Source organism: Pristis pectinata, chromosome 20 (assembly GCF_009764475.1).
Source record: "Pristis pectinata isolate sPriPec2 chromosome 20, sPriPec2.1.pri, whole genome shotgun sequence".
NCBI classification, from domain to species: Eukaryota; Metazoa; Chordata; class Chondrichthyes; order Rhinopristiformes; family Pristidae; genus Pristis; species Pristis pectinata.
This window is the reverse complement of record NC_067424.1, coordinates 5513142-5538230: the sequence shown is the minus strand read 5'-3', so window position 1 is coordinate 5538230 and position 25089 is coordinate 5513142. Positions and strand designations below refer to the sequence as shown.

General features: G+C 41.9%; 1 protein-coding gene across 1 annotated transcript in view; it reads right to left on the bottom strand.

Moving 5' to 3' along the window:
• The window catches only part of usp49 (ubiquitin specific peptidase 49), a 59858-nt gene extending 42787 nt beyond the window's left edge, over positions 1-17071 (bottom strand). The window contains 1 exon segment of the mRNA XM_052035143.1: positions 16324-17071. The gene's annotated coding sequence lies outside the window, so the exon portion shown is untranslated.
• Positions 17072-25089: the final 8018 nt, after the last annotated feature.

Genomic DNA, 25089 nt, shown 5'->3' with positions numbered 1-25089 from the left:
CCTTCCAAAGATGTATGGGTTAGGAAGTTGTGGGCATGGTATGTTGGCACCTGAAGTGTGGTGACACTTGCAGGCTGCCCCAGAACACTACGCAAAAGATGCATTTCACTGTGTGTTTCAACGTACATGTGATGAATAAAGAAATCTTATTTCACCAGTTGTTCATCTGTGATGTTGGTTCAGCTTGTTTATTGGTTTTCCATCCCTCCGGCAGTGGAGGACATTCCCAGCCTGACCTGCCGGGCACGCCTACCTGCTCTGCATTTCACAACTTCCACATTCTTTTGTCTATGTTCTCGCTCTCTAACTGCTCCTATTCATTCACTGGCCAGATAATCTTGTTTACAGTTTATCCCCATGGTCACCCAGATTTTATCCTATCAGAGACATTCCCCTCCCCCCCGCCACCCCTTAACAAGCTTCTTTTGTTTCCTTCCCAGTTCTAAGGTATCTCACCTGAAACTACCCACTGATGCGGCCACATTTTCTGCCTGTAACTCAGTTTAAGGATGGACAACAAATGGTCAGTGGCACTCATACCCCATGAACAAATAATAATACCTTGGAAATGAAACCAGAAAGTACCGAACTATACTGGATTAGAGGCTGGACAAACTTGGGCTCTTTTCTCTAGAGTGGTGGAGGCTGAGGGGTGATTTGTTGGAAGTGTATAAAATTATGAGGGGCATAGATAGGGTGGACAAGCAATATCTTTTTCCCATTATTGAGCGATCCAATACCAGAGGGCATGCGTTTAAGGTGAGGGGGGTAGGTTCAGAACAGACTTGAGGGCTACGTTTTTTATTGAGAGAGTGGTGGATGCCTGGAATGCGTTGTCTGATAGGGTGGTGGAGGCAAATTCATTGGGGGCTTTTAAGAGGGGCTTGGATGGGCACATGAATGAGAGGAAAATGGAGGGATATGGGCATTCTGTAGGTAGGAGGGAATAGCTATGTCAGCACAACACTGTGGGCCGAAGGGCCTTTTCTATGTTCTATGTACACTACCACAAAGGCAGCTTTCATGCAGAAAAATCTAAGGACTGTCAAAGGAATAAGGAAGAAGAATCAATGGCAAGCTAGGAAAGAGTAGGATGGGTGACAAAGAACAAGGCAACCTATAAGGAGGTATAAGATAGAGGGAAATGCAGAGAGATTTAAATGAGTGTGTGATTCAAATAGCTTGGAGCTCCAACTTTGAGGTGGAGGGGTTTTCAGAAGCAGAGAGCTCATGTAGGGCCTCAATATGAGGCAGAGGGCCCAGAGATTTAAATGATTCCACAGCTCTTGAGATAGGACAGAGGATGGCACAACAAGGCAGGATATCAGCAAGCCTTACGAACAGTTTCAGCCTACAACAAATGGAGGCCAGGCCAGTCTGGTTTCAGAGGCAGCTGCCATCAAAATGGAGCAGTCTGCGAGAGAGAGAGGACGTACAGTTTCAACAATGGCATTGGGGTCCAGTAGAATGCCAAGTTGGTGATCGGTACACCCCATTACTCCATTGCAAACCACATGTAGACAACTCATAGAGGAACTGTGCTCAGCTGCTCTGGTCATAGAGTAATACAGCACAGAGTCAGGCCCAGAGACGCAAGAGATTGCAGAGGCTGGGATCTGGAGCAACAATCTGCTGGAAGAACTCAGTGGGTCGAGCAGCAGCTGTGAGAGAAGAGGAATTGTCAATGTTTTGGGTCGAAACCCTGCTTCAGGATTGATGCAGGGTTTTGACCCGAAACATCGACAATTCCTTTCCCCCCGACAGATGCTGCTCGACCCGCTGAGCAAGTTATTTGTTGCTACAGAAACAGGCCTTTCAGTCCAGCTTGTCCATGCCAACCAAGATGACCATGATAAATAATGCTCACAAAGAATGATCACTTAAGGATAGCAAGCCTTCCAGAATCCAATGGATTATCCCCCAGTAGCTATCAACCTTCAAGAGGAGGAAGAAACAAAGCTTTGGGAGGGGTGGCAGAGAGAAGAATGGAGCAACATTGATCACACCAGAAGTGGTAGAAAAGATAGATGTATAGCAGATAAAAAGTATCTCGACTCTATTTTGGGTTCACTTGCAAAATATGAAAGCTTTATTAGACGGAAACCAGCCTTATTGTCTCAGCAGCATACTTTTGACTACAGAGATACTATGCTTGCAACAACTGAAGATTGAGGGTCATGCATAGATTCTAAGCATCACTCCAGTGGTGTGACAATGCCTTTGTAGTATAAACATGATAAAACTGATCTTATCATATTCAGTAAAGGAACCAATTTTCCACATATATGTACATTCTAGTGGACATAAATTTCAGCATCAAAATGACTTGCTTGTTACAATTCAGGCTTAATGGTCCTTAAAAAATATAATCATCATAATCAAAAGGCTTTGAATGCTCCTTAGAATGGGGAAAGATTTTTAGTAGTCAGTCACCATGGAAGATCCCAGCTGGGTTTCTTTGCTTGATTACTACTCAGGGAGCCATGCTGAAAATTTTCATATAGATTCTGGCTGAAGACAAGGTCATGCTTCGTTTTGAAGGCTCTTGCATTCAGGTGCTAACTCCCCCACTATAATAAATGTACCATGAACAACACTTTTGTGGGAGCAGGGGTTCAAGGCACCTCCTCGATGGAAATTAATGACAGACAATAAATGTTGGCCTTAGATGAACAGTAGATATAAAAATTAGTTTGCAAGCATCACATGGTGTGGTTTTGGGGGATGTAGACCAGAAGATCTCAGCTCTGAGTCTCGACCTACACTGCTTCAGCAGATCCTATCCAGAACAGCAGTTGGAGTATTATTGACCTCAGTGCTTGTGAGCTAGGGAAGGCATAAGTGTCAAAGTCAAAGTCAAGTTTATTGTCACATGCACAAGTACATGTGTGCACAGGTGCAATGAAAAACTTACTTGCAGCAGCATCAAAGGCACATAGCATCGGATAAGCAGCATTCACAAGAGAAACAAACTACTTTTACAAGAAAGAACACAATTAGAACAAAAAAAGCAAAGTCCATTTTAGTGCAGAGTGATCAAAGTGGTCATAGTGTTGCTAAACTGTAGTGATTGGGGTTGTGCCGGTTGGTTCAAGAACCGAATGGTTGAAGGGAAGTAGCTGTTCCTGAACCTGGTGGTGTGGGACTTCAGGCTAAACGTTAAGACAAAAGCAGGTAGGGTTCTCCTTTTTTCATTGCTATTCAGAAAGAATGCTGAGTGCGCTGGGCAATAAAACAGTCACACTCAGTTACGATACCTAAAAAGTCATAGGGATTTGATGATACTCATTATTAGGCTGATACATAATGAACACTTGGTGAATCATAACCCTGCCGAGAGTTAGTGCCATCAGTGTGAAAATAGAATTAAAAATGCCACCCTGCTCTGCAGAAGTTCACCTGGATATTAAATCAATGTTCAAACTGGCACGTAGGGATCAGAAAGAACATCCGGTGCTCAGACACACCAACAAAGAATAGTAAGACGAGATACTGAACAAATCCCTGCTCTAAGATGCAGATCACAGGAAGGAAAGGGGAACATACAAAAGGAAATTAAACTTACCTTTAGAAGCAAATGCAATACTCAATGCTGGGCTAATACTCTGGGTTGAATACACTATCAGAGCACTAATAATCAGAGATGTAGCAAACCAGGAAAATTGTAAGATACAATTATTAAATTAATCTAGTTCTTCTATTTTTTCTCTCAATCTTCTGATGCTAAATTGCTCAAATATAGCACTGAATGGTTCAACCTGAGATATGATACAAGCATAACAGCCCATATCCTAAATTACAGAGTCCTGTTCACACATAACCCCGTGCTTTCTGACCTACATTGGTTCCGGGATAAGCAACAGCTAGAATTTTAAATTCTTCATCTGTGTTTAAAATCCCTCCACGTTCTGACCCATCCCTATCCCTGCAATCTCCTCCAGCCTTGTAATTTTCTGAGACAGCTCCTTTAATTCTTGATTAAGCCCCCCCACATTTAATTGCTCTATTATTTGTGCCGCTTCCCCCCTCCCCTCCTTTAAGATGCTCCTTAAAACTACTTTATTGACCAGGCCTTTGGTCATCTGCTCTAACATCTCCAATAGTGTCAAATTTTGTTTGACAATACATTTTTGAAGCACCTTGCTACTACACAGTTATGATTGTTCAAATGACCAATACTACTGTGGAGAGTGGATATTAAAATAAAAGGCCAGCATTTATGTAGAGCCTTTCAGTCTCAGACCATCCTAAAGTGCTTTACAAAACAACACTGGATCTTATTTCTGCTCTGTTACAGAACTACAAGGAAAATTCATGGTGCAGTGTGGTGAATACTTCAGTCCACAATATGTACTATAGCAACAATCAAATGACAAGCTTACACTCAAGCATTTGTTTGCAATTCATAATTCATCAGTTCTGGCCCCTAGCCCTTCCTTACAGTGTAAACAGAACAGCAACAGGGAACCTACTGATCCACCCCATCAAGAGCAGGGAAGGGACAAGAGATTTCGGAACACTTACTCAATATTGAGCTACAGAGGGAAGAAGATAGCAGGGCAAGACTGGATAACTTATACTTTTGATAGCAGGCTAAAATTTACAATTCTCATGGTTGAATTGAGGGAAAAAAAAGTGAAACAGTAATACCATGTCCGAAATACAATGCGGGATGACTGTCTTTAAAATCCATTGCTAATCCTGTATCAGGTTTTCTGAAGCCAAATCTTGGAATCATTGCAGCACATACACTTGTATGTACACTTTTACTGTTCTATGTACACACCACTCAGCCAAGCCGACCTTTATCAGGTCCTAGTAAAGTAATTTATTCAGTTACACCACCCCACTCTTATCGACAGCCTTGCAAATTAGTTTTCCTCGAGCGCCAACCCTTCTCCCTTTTGAAAGCTCCAATTAACTACTAAAATTAATGTACTTTTAACTTTTAAAAATGTTAGCCAGTCTAAGTAAGGATAACGTGATCAATGGCATGAGAAAATATAGTCTAAAATATGGATTATATTATAGGAAAACGCTAGCAGAAATTATTTGAATACAGTCAGAAATATGGTGCAAACATAGTTTTCCTTGTTGTTCAGATATTGGTGAGAGATGCACTCAGCAGCTATGTTTTTGTAATATTCAGCACTTACTGCAGCTCAATGGAAAATATGCATTGACGTCACCCATTCACAAAGTTAATACCGCAGTGTATTTCCTACAATCTAATGCTTATTCGGCAAAAAGTTCCATGCACATAAATCTCTCTTGAGAATGCTGCAGAGATAACATACTAAGAAGTTTTACCACAGTACACACGGTATACAACCTGATACCTGTTCAAAGAATAGCAGCAATCTCGAGTCTGGCACTGGTACATTTACATGAAAAGAACTAAACACTTGGGTTTAAGACTGTACCTTCAATGAGGACATTTTTACAATGCTCAGCCAGATTAAGGCAGCATTCTGTTTTCTAAAGACTTTAGTGTAAAGCAACGACTCATTAGCAGAATCGTTTCCATACAAGCACAGTTCTAACCCCAAAAAAACTATCAGCTGGAGGAACTCAGCAGGTCAGACAGCATCTGGGGGTGTGGAGGTAAATGGACGGTCGACATTTCGGGACGAGACCCTTCATCTGGACTGAAGGGTCTCGACCTGAAACGTCGACTGTCCATTTCCCCTCCACAGATGCTGCCGGACCCGCTGAGTTCCTCCAGCAGATAGTTTTTTTCGCTCCAGATTCTAGCAGCTGCAGTCTCTTGTGTCTACACTTCCTACTCCACTGAGTGCACAGAGGGCAGGAGAAATCAGTGGCCCAGAGCAATCCAGGTTTGTAGTGCGAGCATTCCATCTTTCTGAAATAATAATCAGTTTTCCCCAGGCAGATTTAATTGATCTGAACCAAGACAGAAAACAGTGCACTACAATTTTCATATGTACCAGAGTCAGAGGGGAAAACATCTTCCAGGTCTCTTGATCTCAATTCACAGAGTAATGTGGGACTGTGTGCACAGCATAGAAATTACATAGAACGGACAGCACAGAACTGGCCATTCGACCCAACTGATTCATGCCAGTGTTATTGGTCCATACAAGCCTCCCCATCAGTGTAAGTTTTTAATTTCCCGCCAGTTATTTCTGTCAGCACTTAAATGCATCCAAAGGCGGAGAGTCATCTGACATTCAAGCCATAAAGTAAGGGAGTCTTTCACACTCACCAAAGAGAGCAGAGAGGGTTTTGGTTCAAATGTCTCACCCAAGACAGAACAGCTCCAACAGCCAGGATCCCTTACCACTGGTTTGGAGTGTCAGCATACATATTACACTCAGGTTTCTGTAGCGGGACCTGCAGCCAGGTGTAAAAGCACCACAGACCACACTCTATACTGCGTCCCTCAGCTGTTGCTTGTGGTTGCAGGTTCTACGTTCTTACCGTGCTCTGGGTAAAGGAAGTTCTATATTAGGCACGTTAGGACTATCTAATACTTAGGGCTCTTAGTTTTAGACACTTTACTTCCTAATTCAAGGGTGGTAGGGAGGGTAGTTGCAACAACTACCACACAACTCCCCACCTGAAATGTCACCAATAAACTTCACAGGTAAACTATGTGACCATCTGAGTGACTGGCTGGCTGCCAACCTCTGGGAACCAATTCTATCAAAGGTGAGCACCTTCAGGAAGGTTGGGGAGAGAGCTCAACAAGACTATTCGTAAAATAGTTATGTAGACACTTCGTAAAAGGATGCTAGGGGATTCTGTGGGAAAAGGTGCAAACAGAAATGTAAACTTTTAGCTTGTAGTATTTATACTAGAAATCCTCATTTATCGATAGTCGTAAATTCTCACCAATCTTGCTTGTAGTCACTATATAGAAAGAAGTGCACGTAGAAACATTCCTCAATTTAACAGCCCCAATTTTCATCAACGATAAAGAAAGGCATGATCTAAAGTGCCATTTCAGACAGATTTCAGCACCCAACAGTTAATCCAAAGCAGATGAGAATCGTCAACTGATTTTTAGCTTAAATGGGCAAAGAAAGTTAGCACATAGGCGAAACAAGGGCACAGGGCAAGGGAACAGCATTCAGTTAAGGTCATGGGCGATTCTAACTGAACTGAAACTGTGAGCCAAAGTTAATATCCTCAGACTTCCTACTGAATGTATTACTCACGCACCCTTCTCTTGAACTTGCTATCTGTATGCTACTTAATGTACTCGACAAACCCAAGGGTGGGGCAGGGTCTAGATCACAGTGTTTTGTCCAAAGATGGGATATGTTCAATTAAAATAAATTATTTCCTTGTAAACAAACAATGAAATGTCAAAAGATAAAGCTGCAAAACTGCATTATGGCAATCTTTTTTAAAATTATGCACCTCCAAAATAGACCAAATCTTCAATACGTACACTGCTCCAATGTAGATGAACTTTGATCAAAGCATTCAAAGCAAACACTTACAGGTGCAGAACAGTCAATCTAAAAAAAATACAGTTCCTGTGTAAAGCCACTTATGACATTAGACATGCAATGCAGCTGGGAGAAAGATCTGAATACTGATCAACGATAGAGCTTGCATAGAAGATGGATTATCTACTAAATCCCCACACTAATCAGAATTAAGAGGCAGAATTTTATCAGGTTAGACTGACCTCATATTGGAACATCACAGCAGAAAGAATGTGAGCATAGCTAGCTAGTTAAAAACATAAATATATATTCTAATTCTGTTTATAGCTGGGGCTGAGTTCATCCACTAAAATATTTATACTGCTATTGTATATTACAGCTCAATATAACAACTATAAAGACCACTGAACAACAAAAAAAGCTGAATTCACAATTATAATTAACAAGGATTTATAACAAAGCTAGCTTTGTCAATCCGCCATTACACACATAAAACTGCAAAACCAGGTAGACACTATGCAGTCTGTTCCTTCATAGCAATCTACTGTACACTCAAAGTAGGGTCAAAAGAAGGCCATGAACTTCCAAAGGGTCACGCAACTAAAAATATAGTGATGAGAGAGGCCAGCTCTCACATGGTGGCAGAAGGAAAACAAACATCACACAGAGTTTTCTTTTCAAAACATGATATTGGGTTACACATTCCACAGAGAGAGTTGAGAGAGTTGAAGTCCAGGCAAATGCACAATCTCTTTGCTAGAAATGTTTTGGAAACTTAAAAGAAAGACAGAATTCCTGTCCTCTTTTGGAAAAATATTGGAAAGACACTTTTAACATTATCTCAACTGTATTGAATATTGATTTACAACCTCACCCTATCACTGCAATTTTTGGATTACCAAGGATAGAGTCTGGCCATTTATCTGCTTCCACTTACTGTATGATTGCCTTTGGTACATTAATGGCCAAACGATCCATTTTGCTTAAATGGAAGGATCCAATACCCCTCACTACTCTTCAAAGGTTCTCTCAAACTACATCATGTTTAAACTTGGAAAAAATTAGGAGCGGTACTGTTGATCCTTCGCTTAAATTTGAAGATATTTGGAGTCTATTTATTCAATATTTTCACATGATGTAGATCCCCTTTTCAATAACTTTCCAATTTAGAGGAACAAAGTTGATGACATAATATTGCTCTGTTTCTATTGAGAAATTTCAGTCCAGTCTTTTTTTGTTTTTTTTTGAAATTTTTCTGTTTAGTTTGGTTTAATATATTGTTTATAATTTTTCTTATTGATTTGTTTTTTTTTCTTTTCTTTTACATACATAATAAATCTTTTTCTTTCCTTTATATTATATTCATTTACTAAGAGATCGTGGGATCTACAGGTTTTTTAAATATATTTTATTGTTCTTTATGATTATCTATGCTATGATTGTTCTCCTGATCTCTTTGTATTACATCTACAAACATCAATGTTATATATTAATCTGTATTAATTTGGAAACTACTAATAAAAAGATTGAAAAAGAAAGAAAGAAAGACAGAATTGCACTCATACACACCTTTCACAACCCCAAGATGATTCACAGCTCTTTACGCCAAACTGAGAGCAAAATACAGCCCAGTCTGTCACAGACTCATCACTTCCCCCCACCCGCTCCATCTTCACCGTGCTTGGCTTCAGGAAGGCTAACAGTATCGTCAAGGATGCCTGCCACCCTGGCCATTCCCTTGTCTCTCTTCTATCTTCTCGAAAGCTCAGACAACCACACTCAAGAACAGCTTCTTCCCCACTGCTGTCACACTTCTGAACCAGTCACCTCCTTCACATCCCCTTCCCGGTGGTGCTGCCACATCCTCGAACCCTTAATTCTACCTCTTTTGTTATTGTCACTTTAGTATTGTTTTTGCACTAATTCAGTTTGCACTACAATAACTTGCACCATCCTATTGTTTTGCACTCGTATTTATTGTTGTATTTATTACTACCATGTACACTGCTTCACACGAGCAAGGAACTTCATTACACCCTGGTGTATATGACAATAAACTAATCTGAATCACCAAATGTAATATTAGGATTAATAAAAGTCTGGTTAATCCAATTAATTCAGACTATTGTTCCAAAGGTTCAAAATTACAGCTTTTTAGTAATGAGAAATCCTGTTGACAATTGGGAGATGTGTGTCTGCAGGCGTGCAATGGCTAATGCAGGTACAATTACAATGTTTAAGATACACTTGGACAGGTCCATGGATAGCAAAGGTTTAGAGGGATATGGGCCAAATGCAGGTGAATGGGACTAGCTGAGGAAGGCACCTTGGTCGGCATGGATGAGTTGGGCCGAAGGGCCTGGTTCTGTGCTGTATGACTCCAATCCTTGCTGGGTGGGTTGGAGGGGGAGGAAGCAACTGAAAGAGTGAGCAAATATGCATGATACCCACCAACTGCAGAGAGTTGTGGACACAGCCCAGTGCATCGCGGACAACAGCCTCCCCCTCCATTTACCTCTCGCTGCCTTGGTGAAGCAGCCAGCATAATCAAAGACCCCACCCACCCGGGTCATTCTCTCTTCTCTCCTCTTCCATTGGGTAGAAGATACAGGAGCCTGAGGGCACGTACCACCAGACTTAAGGACAGCTTCTATCCCACGGTGATAAGACTATTGAATAGTTCCCTTATAGGATGAGATGGACTCTGACCTCACGATCTACCTTGTTGTGACCTTGCACCTTATTGCACTGCACTCTCTCTGTAGCTGTGACACTTTACTCTGTACTGTTATTGTTTCTACCTGTACTACATCGATGCACTCTGTACTAATCCAATGTAACTACACTGTGTAATGAATTGACCTGTACGATCGGTATGCAAGACAAGTTTATCACTGTACTGTACCTCGGTACAAGTGACAATAATAAACCAACACCAATGATGTGCCCACAAATTAAGGATGGTGTGATGAGACGTGGATGGCCAACAATTAAATGGCCAACAAATGCACAGGAGGGGTGAGGGGTGGGGAAGCCGTGAAAAAATAATGTATTTGAACTGGAAAGAACGAGAGCACAAGATCCCACAATTGCCTCCAAAGTCACTACACTAAAATAGACTGGTCATACAAGCTAATTATCCCATCACATCCAGCCAACATTAAGAAACTGAGACTCAAGAGACTGCAGATGCTGGAATCTGGAGCAACACACACAAAGTGCTGGAGGAACTCAGTGGGTCAGGCAGCATCTGTAGAGGGAAATGGACAGTTGACGTTTTGGGTTGAGACCCTTCACCAGCTCTCGCTCCACTCCTTCCCCCCACCTTTATATACTCGCTATAGCACCGCTTTCTTTCCAGTCCTGATGGAGGGTCTCGACCAGAAACGTCAACTGTTCATTTCCCTCCATAGATGCTGCCTGACCCACTGAGTTCCTCAAACTCTGTCATGTGTTGCTTAAGAAACTGAAAGTGGTGAAAGATAAAAATCACGGCAGTGAGAGGATGTGAATTACTGGATCCATTAATCCAGGCAGCTTGGTTGTGGAACCATGGGGTGGATAACAAATATTGTAATGGTAATGATCACTGAATGGTTTGACAGATAAATAGCTCTGAGGTAGTGGCTCATGATACTACTTTCAGCCTGGGAATGTGCTGATCAACCTTTTTTTTAAAAAAAATGAGATTAACTATTGGAGGAATTTAATACAGAAGTTTTGTAGTAACAGCCCTCATGGGAGTGAGGCATTTCCCAGAACTGTCACTCTTGAACAGTGCCCATGTATTGTCTATATACTAACTCCAGTCCACCAGTACTGGATCACACATTAGGAATAGACATTTGATAAGAAGACGGAGCACTGTCAGTATACATGAAGCATACCCCAGAACGATATGTTGCCTTTAAGATAACAAGTAAAGGGAAAAACATATCCACATTCATCGCGCTTCAGTTTTAGCTAGCTGAATGCCAAATTTTGTTACACTTTGCCTGAACCCATAATACAATATATATTCTATTGCTGTCAAACATCAAGGAGATGTTGTCAAAAAGAAAAACAAAACTGCAGATGCTTGATATCTGCAATAGAAATAGAAAATGCTGCAAATGTTGGGAGCGAGCAGCATCTATGGGGGAAGGGACAAAGTTAATGTTTCCAGTAAAAGGTCATTGACTTGAAATTCTGTTTCTCTCTCCACAGATGCCACCTCACCTACTGAGTATTTCAATCAAGAATATGTAGTTTTTGAATATTTGCAAATATATTCCCTTCAACTATTTGGTTTATGAACCAACTGGCAAAATCCTAATCATTAGAGTTTAACAACACTGTGACCACTTGGATCACTTTGCACTAAAATGGATTTTGTTTTTTGTTCTAATTGTGTTCTTTCTTGTAAAAAATGTTTAATTCATATTTTTCTTGTGAATGCTGCTTATCTGATGCTCTGTGCCTGTGATGCTGCTGCAAGTAAGTTTTTCATTGCACCTGTGCACACATGCACTTGTGCATGTGACAATAAATGTGACTTTGATATATGTCCTAAATCCACAGTAATCTTCAAAGTAGCTTTATAATAATTACTGTATGAAGTTTCTCCAACCGTTGAAGATTCCTTGGAGCTTGGATGGTGTGGACACGATGGATGAAAGATACAATTGCAAACCTTATGCACTTCATAACAAGAAAATCAAGAGATTGACTATCTTCTCCTCTCCCCCAGATGCTGATCAACTTAAGGCATTAATACTTCTAGCATAAACAAGTGACAAGGCTGGTACTTAATAGAGCAACACACAAGATGCTGGAGGAACACAGCCGGTCAGGCAGCAACTATGGAGGGAATTGGACAATCGACATCTAGATGAAGGGTCTTGACCCAAAACGTCGACTGTCCATTTCTCTCCATAGATGCTACCTGACCTGCTGAGGTAGCATCTACCAGCATCTGCAGCCTTTTGTGTCTCCCAGCTACTTAATAGAGTTGGAAGAGGGAAATCTGTAATCAGACATTATCCCTACAAACATTTCTGAACAGGGCCCCTGGAGGCAAATGGGAAAAGGTCGCTTCACCTACCAAAACCATCCAGGTTTAGGGAAGGGTGGGAAGAAGACAGGGTAAACAAATTAATTTTGGCAGAGCTTCCACTAGTTTCTTTGTCAACAGTTGTGTACAAATCACTTACACGTGGTCACGGAATGAAAATCCACTTTGTTCAAAAATTGTATATTTGAATTCTACTTGACAGTTTAACTGTTACAGAATTTCTCAGCATTTAATTGCAAATTGCTTCTTGATAAGCTACAATACAAAGGTCACAATGCTATTGATTGCAGGCCAGTAACAATAATACGGTGCACACCAAAAGTTTCCACGAGGCACAGAACAAACTCTGCCTTAAAAGAAACAAAGTCATTTGTGTACCTGAACTTCAACAGAAAAATTCAAATTAGCAGTATAAAGGTTATAAACATCAAAGCATAGGTTCTTGGTGATAGGCTTGCTGCAATTTTCTGTCAAATTTAACTTCATTTAAAAGAAATAAATTTTTTTTAGCTTTTGCAGTTTAGGGGCACATGTGACTGTCATAAATGTCACTTGATCTTTGCCCTTGAGAATTGGGATATCAACTGTGCTCTTCAAGTAGATAAGTGCTGTATAATCATTTCCAGTTATCTTCATTCTCCTCGTAAAAAACTAGTTCCCAACAATTATTTTGTTCATTCATGGGACGTGGGTGTCACTTGGCAAGCCCAGCATTTAACATTTGAAAAGGCAGCAAGGAGCCACCCTCCTGACACTCTGTAGTCTTTCTTTAAAATATTATTTACATAACTATCAATGGAATATTTACATAGTTCTCAATTAAAACACATGACCATCTTTGTCCAGGATCCACTCCAGCCCTGGCAGCACCTTGTGGTAAAAGTGCTCCTTCAATCCTTTCAGGTTGGGCACAAAGATTTCCCAGTCTTGTCCCACACCATTTATTAATACTTATTTTTAATATGTTGATCAATTGGTAAATTGGTTTATTACTGTCACATGTACCAAGATACGGTGAAAAACCTGTCTTGCATGCATATGTTCATATAGATCAATTCGTTACAACAGTACATTGAGGTAGTACAGGGTAAAAACAATAACAGAATGCAGAATAAAGTTACAGAGAATTTTGTTTGGAAAAGGGTACAAAAGATCAAAGACGCCACACACCCAGGTCATTCACTCTTCTCCCCTCTCCCATCAGGCAGAAGATACAGGAGCCCAAGGGCACATACTTCTACCCCACGGCGATAAGACTATTGAACGGTTCCCTTATAAGATGGGATGGACTCTTGACCTCATGATCTACCTTGTTTGACCTTGCACCTTACTGTCTATGTGCAATGCACTTCCCTGTAGCTGTGACACTTTACTCTGTACTGTTATTGTTTTTACCCTGTACTACCTCAATGCACTCTGTATTATCTCAATGCACTGTGTAATGAATTGATCTGTACGATTGGTATGCAAGACAAGTCTTCACTGTACCTCAGTATAAGTGACAATAATAAACCAATACCAATACAAAAGAAATGGCTTCACAGAGACACAAAAGATTCTGCAGATACTGGAATCTGGAGCAACACACACAAAATGCTGGAGGAACTCAGCAAGTCAGGCAGCATCTACGGAGGGAAATAAACAGTTGATGTTTTGGGTCCTTTCATCAGGACTAGAAAGGAAGAGGGCAGAAGAGGACATTTTTCAAGTCGCACAGCACAGAAAGAGGCCCTTCAGCCCATCCTATCCATGTTGACCATCAAGAACCCAGCTATATTAATCCCCTTTACCAGCAATTGGTCCATAGACTTTGAATAATGCAGCAAGTATAAAGCAGCAGGAATTTCAACTGCACATACTAAGGACAGTTCTCATGTTGCATCCTCAATGAGGAAAACCCAGCTCATTTACACCCCCCTTCAGACTCCTACTCCCTTAATACAGCAAGGTAGTTTTAACAGAAGGAACATGGAAAGCACAGTCAATAAGCATTGCCAGCATCAGTTTTGAATACTCCCAGTGAGGGTTGAAACAGTTTTGGATAACTTGTCAATGCTCTTGGTCTTGTGCAATGCAATGCAACAAGTTTAACCTTGTTTTGTTGGTCAGCCTTAGAGCACTGCACAGAATTAAATAGCTGCCAAGTGTTTCAAATGTCACTTTAACTGTTGCTGTAAACGTTCTCTGCAATTCACGGGTTCACAGCTCACAAAATCTTGTCTCTGGGTCAGACAGCAAAGATAATGAGTCTATTGTGTGCTTCAATGAAACACAGAAAAAAACGTGGATCTCATTTAAATCTTCTTTTCAAATTGCATATAGGTGGAAAAATGTGAAGCAAATCAAATGCAAGATAAGCCACACCATTTTAAAAAAAACAGCTTAGGTTTAACTAGTGTGTTTCACGTCACAGACTACCCTGGGAAGAAGACCTATAGGACAGAGAGTTCAATTCATGTGCAGGATTTCCCTTTACTCACTCCTCAAGCACTAAATCTCCTGATAAGAAAAAGCTGTTCTGCTTTATAAACAAGTGAGGTTGATTTTTCTCTCTTCTCCCCAGCTGCAGCTCACCCCCCAGTGATCTGAAGTGACCTTGCACCTTTTGTCCGGTGGACTGCCCCATTAATCAGCCATTTAACGATGGATAGTCACACAACAAAGGCCTCAGAATGTGTTAATAGTCCATTCATGAAAGGTGAGAATAAGCTGACGTGCCATCTTATTTCAATAGCACATATGGTTATGGCTGCAGGATTTTCTTAATGTGTCATCTGTCAGCTACCCAAACAGTTCAAAAATAATAATTAGTGCATTGGATTTTGCACGCTAGTCAATTTAAAGCAGCTCGTTTTTTTTCAATGTCTAACTACAACAATCCCTCAGGAGGCACCCACCATCTGAAACTATTTCTAATGGTAGGTTTAGCACACTCCTAATCCTGCAAGTGTCTGCTGGCTCCTTTCTATCTCTGGATGATACTGAGCTGATCACGTCACTCACTCCACTGCTTGTTGTGTTTCAAAATGGCAACTCCACATAGGTGGGACAATCATCTTATTCACCACTAAGAATATTTATTTTTCGTCGATAACTAAGCCATATCAGTTCTTTGATGTAAAGAATGCTACCAGAACACACTAATGGTTGTCAAACTTTTGCCAAAACAGTAGATAACCAAGGAAAAATTACAAAAGTTAAAGCAGCAATGCCTGGACAATTCAAGTTTGCCCAAGATTGGTCTTCGAAAAAATGTGGCAGAAAATTGAATATTTAGTTCCGCATCAAGATTTTGCAGCAAGGGAGATTGTCAGAATACACAGCACTTCTACCCTAGCCACAAAAAACACACAGCAATCCCACGTTTCCCTCATTAACACAAGCCAGAAAATTATTTTTAATAACAGTTTCTTACAAGCACACTAGTACATTGTCACGTTGTTTTTGATGATGGACAAGAGGGGTTAGATATGCAAACTTTAAAACAAATTCACGACAGGAGGACTTGTTGGCCTCAAGAAAACAAAAGGGAGAATAAAAGACAAATATGGAACCCTCTTGTGTGGGATCAGATGGGCAGTTTCTCTGTATTCACCACTCTTCGTCTTACAAAACGCTGGCACAGATACATTGGAACTGCATACATCAGAGACACATGAAGAGAACCAAGATCATTATCTTCAAAAGAATATTTTGGCTCTTTGTTTTAATGAAAGGAGACACGGGCATCAACATTTTAAACAGCAAATAAACCACCTCAGAAAAACCCTTAAATGCCCTCTGAAGTTACAACTGAGTTGATGTCTATTACCAGCAGAATAACCCATATTTATATCAGGAATGCTGCCTAACCTGCTGTGATTCCAGCCTTTTCTGTTTTTTTTGTTTTACTCCGGAGATGTTGTCCTGTTGTAGTCTTTCAAGATTCCAGTGTAAATCCTTGGATAAGCCAACCTCGTAGCGAAAGCAACACAAAAACTGATCCCTCTGAAGCTCGATTCTCCGCCGAGTAGTGAAGCAGCTGCATACATGTCTTCCTGATACAAGTCACTGTTTTCCTGATTTTCTTTCCACCCATGCACGGATTTAAATGCTGCTGCCATTTTCAGTGAACATTATTGCCTCTGCTTTATGCTGCGTCGATCAGTTTATTCTTCAGACCTCAAGAAATTTAAAAAGCAGCTGCCGACTCCAGGCTGAATGGGGCACATGTAGAAAGAAACGCACCGGTATTTAAGGCTGTTATTATTTTGAAAAGAACTCATCCCTGGAAGAGGCGAGTGGTCAACTTCAGCAACCGTCAGCAGTGCTTAAAAGAATGAGGCCTAGGGGGAAATCAAAAGCATAAAAGGCAGGGGGATATGAGGGGAGAGACGCAGACAGGCAGAATAAATATTAATTTCAGATGGGACCCTTCAGCTTGTATCTCAAAAAAACTTTCCATTTATTCAATTCTATTGTCAAAGAATACATCAGGATGTGCGGTTGCCCTGATGAGTCCTTTGTCTTAAAGGAGAACTCCTACAAACGAATGTTGAATAGGTTTCTCCTCAAGAATTTTCCTTAAAAAGAAAGCACTCCCCCTCCACAAGTTTCTTCCCTTCGCCTTCCACCCACTTTGTCCTGTTTCTTCACTAAAGCAGGAAACAGCAGGGGAGGGAGGAGGGGCATGAGCAGTCAAAGCTAATCGAGTGAAGTTTTGCATTTTAGTTTGTACCTCCATACTACAGCAGAGGCAGACTCTGCTGGAAAGGCAAGCATCGTGCATTTGTTTCTCAGTTTACTTTTCTTTTACAAAGGAAAAATACTTAATGTTAGCCTGTCATCCCTTCAAATCTGCTAGAAGCCATATCAAATGTTCTACTTGTAGCCAGTGACAATTCTTCTAGTGAAAAGCACTTTTCATTATTTTGCAGAGTATACCATGCAAGAAAATAACCACTCTATCCATGCTGCAGTAAGTTAATTAAGTTGCTGCTGATTGCTTGAATTACCTGAAAAAAAATCATAACAAAGATCTCCTTTCCATTTTCTTGCTCATTTCCTAAAGTGACTGAGGTGGAGTTTCACAAGCACACACAACTCATCGGTATTGTACCCAAGCCACCAATCATCCTATGCAATCGTCTGCAAGCTAGTCAACTCTGATGACATCACAACCAAATTAATCTCTTGTCCAATGCGAGACACTAGAGGGAAGGAAATATTGGGTTACTTTTCCTACCTCCTTTACTGCCCAGGGAAGCTGGGGCCAATTATGCCACCCAAATTGGAATACTGTGCCTGTACACCATACCACAATTCTACTGATTCAACCAATAAATGATTCATAAGGTAGAATAAAGCATCAACAGTTCATCTCACTCAATGATTCAGAAACAGCTTCATCCTCTCCACCATCAGATTTCTGAATGGTCCACGAACCCGTGAACACTACCTCATTATTCCTTTCTTTTTGGCACTATTTAGTTTTGTAATTTATAGTTATTTCATGTCTTTGCACTGTACTGCTGCCGCAAAACAACACATTTCATGTCGTACAAGTCAGTGGTAACAAATCTGATTTTGATCCAGTGGTTTAACCAAGTTTACCAAACAGGTGCTATTGACTTGGAAAGTTCCATTCTCCTGCAAGATCAGAGCCAATTTTTAGCCTCTCGTCACCAAGGCAGAAGATCATGAGCTCAAACCTCATCCTAGGAACATAAACTAAACTGACAATTCAGCACAGAACAGATTAAACTGATGTACTACCTGATTAAATGGATGCAGGTCTCCTATTAGTTATTGTTAACATTTCCTCTCAAATTCATATGTCAACAACAGATTAAATAATTATCTTAATGCTGAAGCTGCAGTGAGAAAATGACTGAGGAGACACAAGAGACTGCAGATGCTGGAACCTGGAGCAACACATCAAGGGCTGGAGGAACTCAAGAGGGTCAGGCTGCCTGACCCGCTGAGTTCCTCCAACACTTTGTGAGAAAAATGACTCTCACATTTTCCCATCAAAGAAGCATTTCTGGACATCAAGATAATGAAGGCCCCCACGTAAAGGCAGGTGTTTTCATTTTCCCTTGAAATGGTTCTTCAAATGCATCATATTTCATTCCATATCTTTCTCTCTCATTACTCCAGGTTTTCAACAACCAGATATCAATGGTGACACAAGAGACTGCAGACGTTGGAATCTGGAGCCAAAATTTAACTGCTGGAGGAACTCAGCAGGTCAAGCAACATCAGTAGAGGGAAAGGGACAGAGCAACTTTTCAAGGCCATAAATGGCATCCTACACCCACTGTCACGGAGAATTGTTGGACAAAGTTGGATTGTTTACCCTGGAGCGGTGGAGGCTGAGGGGAGACCTGATAGAAGTTTATAAAATTATGGGAGGCGTAGACAGAGTACACAGCTGGTATCTTTTTCCCAGGGTTGAAATGTCTTAATACTAGAGGCTATGCATTTAAGGTGAGAGAGGGAAAGTTCAAAGGAGACGTGTGGGGAAAGTTCTTTTTAACACAGTGTGGTGGGTGCCTGAAATGCGCTGACAAGGGTGGTGGTGGAGGCAGATACGATAGAGGCGTTTAAGAGGCTCTTAGATAGGCACATGAATATGCAGAGAATGGAGAGATATGGACCATGTGCAGGCAGAAGAGATTAGGTATCATTAGCTTAATTAGTTCAGCACAGTACGGTAGCGTAGCAGTTAGTGCGACGCTGTTACAGTGCCAGCGATCAGGGTTCTATTCCCGCCGCTGTCTGCAAGGAGTTTGTACGTTCTCCCGTGTCTGCGTGGGTTTCCTCCGGGTGCTCCGGTTTCCTCCCACATTGCAAAGACATACGGGTAGGTTAATTTGGGTTTAAAATGGGCGGCGCGGACCTGTTGGGCTGTAAGGGCCTGTTACCACGCTGTAAATAAAATTTTTAAAAAAATCATGGGTCAAAGGGCCTGTTCCTGTGCTGTGTTCTATGCTTCTACACAACTGGTCATTCCTTCTTCCACTCCCATGTGTTCTGCCAATATTCTTCCTAACTCAATCCTACCCACCTCAATGTATGCAGCCAGTTAATTCATTCCAGTAGCATCCTTTGATATCCAAAGTTAGGTATGGTCCACGTCTCCAACCTACTTGACGCCCCTTTTCAAAAACACCTTCAAACATTAGGCAAGCTTTAAGCACACAAATGGCATCCAACTCCACTTGCTTTGTTTTGCCTTCCAATACACACATACAATCTTGCTGTCCAGTTGACTATATGGCATCAAGGATTTGATCAAACACAGCTTTTATCAACATCAGCAAGATCAAAGCTTTTCAATTTGACAAGAAAATTCAGAGCCAAGACCCTGATTCCATTTCTATCCCAGACCCTCATTTAGACAAAGTTTGCCTGACACTGAATGGTACTTCAATCCCTCCATCAGTTTCAGCACCAAGATTGTTACCTCCTAGAAAATAGGCAGCCTCAACTGCACTGCACCCAAAACTGTGATCACCTCAAAACTACATTTTTCCAGAATTCTGTTTGCCAGACTTCTCAACTCTGCCCTTTATCAATTCAAAGCAAAACAGTGTGGAGGCTCAAAAATCAGAAGGAAACTGCTGTATATGCTCAGGCACACCTACAGAAAGAATAAAAACATTTATTTCAAATTAATTATGCCAGATTTGCTGAGCATCTTCAGCATTTTCTGCTTTTATTTACAACAAAATTCTGCACCTCTTACTATTCCTGTACACCAATCTCTGCCATTCCCAACAGGTTCAATACCTTCTAGTGTTCTAACCTGTTATATTCTCGGATCTTGTGGTCCGGTGCAAAGCTCAACTCTCTGACTATAGCTTTCCTTAGATTTCCCCACGCATCTACATCCTCTGATATCCTCAAAATTTCCTTTCAATCATCTCTGGTCTTTATTCTGCTGTGTGGTATCTGATACCGTCCAGTGACCCGTCATTTTAATATTGCACGAAGAGTTTCACTGAACAGTGGTATAATTTATTAGCAATTCTAAGCCATCAAAAAACTCAAGCTATTCACCCACTGCTACAGTAGAACTTGCCAGAGGCTGCAAAGTTCTAACATCAAAACAAAAGCAACATGTTACAGAAAGACCGACCAGCACACTTAACATGTTACAGAGATATATTCGAGAACCAACATCTTGTTGCAATTTCAAGATCAGAAAACAAGAGGCACCATCATTCAAACTGGAAACTTGAGATACATCACTACTGACAATCCATGGACTACGAGGTACAAAATTATACTAAGGGCCTCAGATTTAACCCCCCGCCACTGTTGAGTAAACTGGTCTAAACTGGGTGCTACCTATGGGCCTGACACCTTGATCAGAGAGAGGAAATCCTCCAGTGTTATCTGGTGAGCCATACCAAAAATGTGCATTTGTGTTGGATAAGTAGGGGCAGATAAACGCAGTGAGCAATTATGTCTTCTGTTTGGTGGTGTCTAGGTTTTTTGTGAAGACCTATGTGAAGTACTGGCAGATTACCAGCATTGCTGGAGTTATGTGTCCACCAGCATGGGGCTGCAGGTGAAATGCGAGAGAAGGGAGCAGGAGAATAAAGAGACACAAGAGAGACTGCAGATGCTGGAAATCTGGAGCAACACACAAAAAATGCCTGAGAAACTCAGCAGGCATGGTAGTGTAGTGGTTAGCATAACACTTTACAGTGCCAGCGACCCAGGTTCAAATCCGGCCGCTGTCCGTAAGGAGTTTGTACATTCTCCCCGTGTCTGCGTGGGTTTCCTCCGGGTGCTCCGGTTTCCTCCCACATTCCAAAGACGTACAGGTTAGGAAGTTGTGGGCATGCTATGTTGGCTGCCCCCCAAATCACTATGCAAAAAAGATGCATTTCACTGTGTGTTTCGATGTACATGTGACTAATAAAGATATCATCTATGGAGGGAAATGAACAGTCGACGTTTTGGGCCGAGACCCTTCATCAGAACTGGAAAGAACGAGGGCAGAAAGCAGGAGAATAGACATCAGATGGAATATTTCACAGGAACCCTGAATACCACCCAACTGTGCTGACATGACAGACACAAACTGATGTGATTTAGACCGTATTCTTTCCACAAGCTCAGCTGGATAGTAAGTTTAGGAGTTTAACGATGAGAAAGATTTGCATTTATACAATACATTGGAATAAAAACTACCGCACTTAACAAAGATGCCTTCAGGCAAAAGATGATGTAGAGTTAAAAGGAGAGTTTGAAACAATGGTCACCTTTCAAAGCTACCTGTCAACTCAATACTTTACTTGGGCATCATGAGGCAAAACAAGGCAGTGTCATACTTCCCTGTCCCCCCGCCCCCCAACCCTTAGTTTTCCCTTATCCCTCTGGCCCCTTCCCTTTCCCCCACCCACACCTCCTTCCCTTTATCCCATGGTCTACTGTCCTCTCCCATCAGATTCCATCTTGTTCAGCCCTTTGCCTCTTCCACCCATCACCTCCCAGCTTCTCACATCATTCCCACTTCTCCTCCCCCACCCCCCCCCCCGGATTCACCTATCCCCCACCAGCTCATGCTCCTCCCCCTCCCCTACCCCTTTTATTCTGACTTCTGCCCTCTTCCTTTCCAGTCCTGATGAAGGGTCTCAGGCCCAAACCATCAACAGTTCATTTCCATCAACTCGGTGAAAGACGACCTTTGATCTGCCCGAACCTTGTTGGTCTCCCAGCACTGCGAGATGTCCGTAGGGGAATGCTGCCGACTGGCGCATTCCAGGCTGCAGGAGTCCGTGCTGAGGGATGCACTGAAGCTGGGTGCAGCCAATGCACAGGCTCTGTGGGGAAGGACCACCGTCCGGGCTCCTTCCGCTGCCGCACGTGGAGGGGCAGAGTCGGGTGGGGAAGCCCCTCGAACAATGAAAGGGAGTCAACTAAGTGGCAATGGTGCTTTGTTTGTGTGTTATTATTTTTCTTTAAAGTTTACACTACTGAATGTAACAACCATGAATTTTAAAGTTTTGTTTTTGCACTATTTTTGCATATTTTTTATTTATGAACAAGCATATTTTTGAAATTAAAAAAACTATTCATTTCCCTCCATAGATGCTGCCTGACCTGCTGAGTTCCTCCAGTATTTGGTGCATGTTGCTCCAGTATCGTACATGTCTAAGGATGGAGGATGACTTGCTTCTACTCTGGTTCTGAGGTAACCAATTCAGACCAATGTAGGACCTGCACACTTTTTCACAGATGGAGCAGCATTTGATTGACAAAGATATGGGTAGGTTGTGAAGTGGTGCATTCCTTCTGTTGTTTAAAGGCATGGTAGTGTGGCGGTTAGCATGACGCTAGTACAGCGCCAGTGACCCGGGTTCAATTCCCGCCGCTGTCTGTAAGGAGTTTGTACGTTCTCCCCATGTCTGCGTGGGTTTCCTCTGGGTGCTCCGGTTTCCTCCCACATTCCAAAGACGTAAGGGTTAGGAAGTTGTGGGCATGCTATGTTGGCGCCGGAAGCGTAGTGACACTTGCGGGCTGCCCCCAGAACACTCTACGCAAAAGATGCATTTCACTGTGTGTTTCGATGTACCTGTGACTAATAAAGATATCTTGTCTGCTATTAAAAGTAGGAAGGTCATTGACAAATGCATGGGAACAGCACTACATGTAGGTTCCCTTCAAGTCACAATCAATACTGACTTGGAAATATATTGCCATTCCTTCTAAATTCTGTAGTCATTACCCAATAGTACTAAGGGAGTGTCTTCACCAAGCCGACTGCAAAGATTCATTAAAGTGGCCCACCACCACCTACCTTCTCAAAGAGATGGGCAAATCTACCCACACTCCCGTGATACCTACATCCCAAAAGTGAATAAATAAATTAAAGCATAGTCAGTAATGCCAGGAGAAGGTAGAAGAATAGAGATGGGAAAAACATAAGAGTTGTAGGATTGGAGAAAGTTAAAGGGAGAATGGACAAGATCACAGAGCGATTTAACCATAAGAACAAACATTATAAAATGGAGACACCAGGGCCCAGGAGCCAATATGGGTAAATAAGATGTAAGTGGGAGTCAGTATCTAATCACATCAGTTTATAGTATGTACTCAGCTCAGAGTGTGAGAGAGTCACAAATATCTGACTCAGAGGCAAGTGCTATCAAATTCAGCCAAGCTTTCGCGTACTTGCCATGTCAACTAGAAATTGCTCAACAGACCAGTCATTTGATGTACTTTACCCACTTTTTAAGCCCCATTTTCCCTTCACGGGTCTCTTCTAAAAGGAATTTTGTTTCTCTGGTGTAACGTAGAGCTTCTGAACCATCACCCAAGTGCCCATTCTTGACCTAAACCTTGAGATGAAGCTAATGTAGGTCAGCGAAAAAGTGGACTGAAGGAGGTGTAGTGAAAAGGAAGGCGATCAGAGTCCAGTTGAATCCAATCCCAGCTAACACCTGCATGTAAGTAATGCCAAAAGAGAATGGAATGATCAGGAGCCTTATCCCTGCCTAACCTAGTTAATCAATTAATGAGCTACGACTGTTCTGGCTACTAAACTCTCCTAAACAAGAAAAGCACCCCATGGTGCTTCAGAAGAAGGTTATCGAGACACCAATTCATGAAAGGAGAAACTAGGGTACAGGTCCTCCCCATACATACAATCAAGTGTTTGGGAGACCCGGTGGGATGAATTTGCCGGCTGTTGCATGACTGCAGACATCTTCTGCCGAGTGGGAAATAAGTTTGCAGCCGGATTTCCGACTTGAGAACTATTCAGGTTACGAACAGTTAACCGGAACAGAATAGAGAAGGATAGAACTGGAATAGAGAGGGTGCAGAGGAGATTTACAAGGATGCTTCCTGGAATGCAGAGCATGCCTTATGAAAGCAGGTTGAGGGAACTCAGCTTTTTCTCCTTGGAGCGACGGAGGATGAGGGGGGACCTGATAGAGGTGTATAAGATGATGAGAGGTATTGATAGGGTAGACAGTCAGAGGCTTTTCCCCAGGGCTGAATTGGTGGCCACAAGAGGACATAGGTTTAAGGTGCTGGGGAGTAGATATAGAAGAGATGTCAGGGGTAAGTTTTTTTTACTCAGAGAGTGGTGAGCGTGTGAAAAGGGCTGCTGGAAACTGTGGTGGAGGCGAATACGATAGGGTCTTTCAAGAGACTGTTGGATAGCTACATGGAGCCGAGTAAAATAGAGGGCTATGGGTAAGCCTAATAATTTCTAGGGTAGGGACATGATCGGCACAGCTTTGTGGGCTGAGGGGCCTGAATTGTGCTGTAGTTTTCCTATGTTTCTAACCTTGGCGTATCCCGAGGAGGACTTGTACCGTCCAAGGCTCAGGTAAGTCTTAAGGAGCATGCTTACAGAAGAGAGGCTGAGGGGGTTAGGGAGGGCAGTCCAGGGCTTGTCAGCTGAAGGCACAGATTCTGATAGTGAACCAGTAAGTTCAGGATTGATTAAGGTGAAAGCCGGAGGAGAGTGAAGTTGTAAAGTCATAGCGTAGGTGGAAATAATATATAAACAAGGGTAAGACCTAGAGTACTGACAAAAGGATTTTTAACATCGAGGCTTTGATTAATGGGAACCAGTGCAGGCAGTGGAATACAAATATGGGCAGCAGAGGT